Here is a 2580-nt window from a genome sequence, read left to right on the forward strand (position 1 = left end):
CCAACCAGTCCATTCTGAAGGAGATCAGCCCTGGGATTTCTTTGGAAGGAATGATGCTAAAGCTGAAACTCCAGTACTTTGGCCACCTCATGGGAAGAGTTGACTCATTGGAAAAGACTCTGATGCTGGGAGGGATTGGGGGCAGGAGGAGAAGGGGACGACAGAGGATGAGATGGCTGGATGGCATCGCTGACTCGATGGACGTGAGTCTGGGTGAACTCCGGGAGTTGGTTATGGACAGGGAGGCCTGGCGTGCTGCGATTCATGGGGTCACAGAGTCGGACACGACTGAGCGACTGAACTGAACTGAACTGATGAGACCTACTTCTTACATAATAGTAAATTTTGTCCCCTACCCTTTTCTTTTTTGTCAAAAGCTGCCTCTGGCAGGCCACTGTAATTGCAACCAAAAGAATCCTTTGTAGTACTGTTAGGGGAAGCACACTGATTGAAATCGCCCACCCTGGCCAGGCACCACAGTAACTATTTGCATTAGTTGTTTTATGACAGGAGATCCTGATAAGGAATACGGAACTAATAAGCCACCACCAACCGGAAGAGTTCGGGAAAGGTCGAAAGGAGACATGGCAAGTCTGTCCACTTCCCAGAATCCCTCTCACTAGCATCCATCTTGGCTGAGCGATGCGTGGGCCACCAGGAAAGACTCTGAATTAGAATGATTGGCCAAAGACCACCCAGAAACTAATCCCCTCACCACAAAACCCGAGACTGCGAGCCACGTGGCAGAGCAGTTCTCCTGGGTTCCCTTACCCTGCTGCTCTCCACCCGGGTGCCCTTTCCCAATAAAATCTCTTGCTTTGTCAGCACATGTGTCTCCTCAGACAATTCATTTCTGAGTGTTAGACAAGAGCCCAGTTTCGGGCCCTGGAAGGGGTCCCCCTTCTTGCAACAGTACAACTGCCTTTAGTTTTATCTGTCTTAATTATAGTGCTTCCTTGGAGCACACCTATGGGCTAAATAGCTTCCTTCTAGTTTTATTTCCACATCTCTATAACTAAAGGAGAGAGAGTAGAAACTTTGGGTGGAGAGACCCACTGTCTACACCCCGCCCCTCACAAATCCTAGCTTCCCTTTAACCTGAAAAATTTATGTGACAGTATGAAAAAATCTTGCTTAACTAATTATAATTGTATATGAAAGAGTTGCAGAGATAGGTGTCTAAAAAAACTTTCCACTCTGATGTTAACACTTGATTAATTCAAAATGACAAAGGACAAAGTGACAAGGCGATCAAGGAAATGTTGCTTCAAGAGGCAAATGGGCAAGGTTACTAAAAGCCTAACACATCACAGCTTTTTTTTTTTTTTTTTTACAGTTCTGTCTTACAACCTCCAGGTGTGAGGGCAAGCGGACTCCAACGGAGAGGCCTCAGTGGGTTTTGAAAGTGAAAGTGAAAGCCGACTCTTTGCGACCCGGTTGGACTATGACCCTCTCCAGGCAAGAATACTGGCGTGGGTTGCCATTTCCTTCTCCAGGGGATCTGCCCCAGGTCTCCTGCATTGCAGACAGACGCTTTAACCTCTGAGCCACCAAGGAAGCCCAATGCGTTTTGGCTCCCTCTTTTTATAAGTTTTTGTCTCCTCCCCAGTGAGCCTGCCCTATGCAAATTAGGGTTAGCCAGGGAAGAGGCGCGTTTTCTCACCTCACATCACAGCTTTTAAAGTCTACTTTTGGATTCTTCAAGTCTGAAATTTCTCTAAAGCTACAATTCACAGAATGGGTTGAATGTGACAGTTAGCATGTCCCACAGGGGTAGAAATGTTCGTTTGTTTGTTTGTTCAGATATACCTCACGCCTGGCACACACTTGACATCCAATAAGTGTTACTACATGAAGTTATAGCTTTTGCAAATTTTTAAACCCAAACAAGTTCTGACCCTAATGTAGCCCTGCAAATATGGAGTTGGCCAAAAAGTTTGTTTGGTTTTAAACCAACCCAATATCAATACAGAATGATTCTCAGTGCCATATGGCTTGGAAAACACTTTAGGAATAGCTCTGCAAGCTGATAATGTCAAAATATATCAAAATAGAGAAAAATCACAGCATTTTATATTTTAAAGGAACACAGGCAATCCTGAGGTCATCATACCAAAATCTAACAACAATCCCTAAAGTTCTTTCTCAAACTGTGGACAGGGAAATGGGTCCTTGAGAGCCTGGAGGGAACCCAAGAGGCAAAGCAGCTTTGCAGTGATGAAAAGCGGGCTCTATAAATGGTGGTCGGACAGCATCTCCAGTCTTCAATCACATCGAATTTCTCTTCTCTGACTTTAAGAGGAGCTGCACTCCTCCTACTGTCTTAGATGCTCCTGGAAATTGCCTTTGAACAGTGACTCATGCAAAGAAGTTTCCGGGTTTTCTGGTGTGTGTGCAGCGTTGTGTGGTGCTGCGAGGCCAGAAGTAGTTCCGGCAATGCAATCAGACAGTTGGCGCAGTGTTTAGTCACCTGTAGATTCTCTTCCTCCTGAGATCAAATGTTTGTTGAATCCGGTTAAACATTGTTATGGCTTCCCAGGTGCAGTTGTAAAGAATCCGCCTGCCAATACCGGAGACTCA

The sequence above is a fragment of the Bison bison genome, unplaced genomic scaffold (genome assembly GCF_000754665.1).
Source record: "Bison bison bison isolate TAMUID 2011002044 unplaced genomic scaffold, Bison_UMD1.0 scf7180017858201, whole genome shotgun sequence".
NCBI lineage: Eukaryota > Metazoa > Chordata > Mammalia > Artiodactyla > Bovidae > Bison > Bison bison.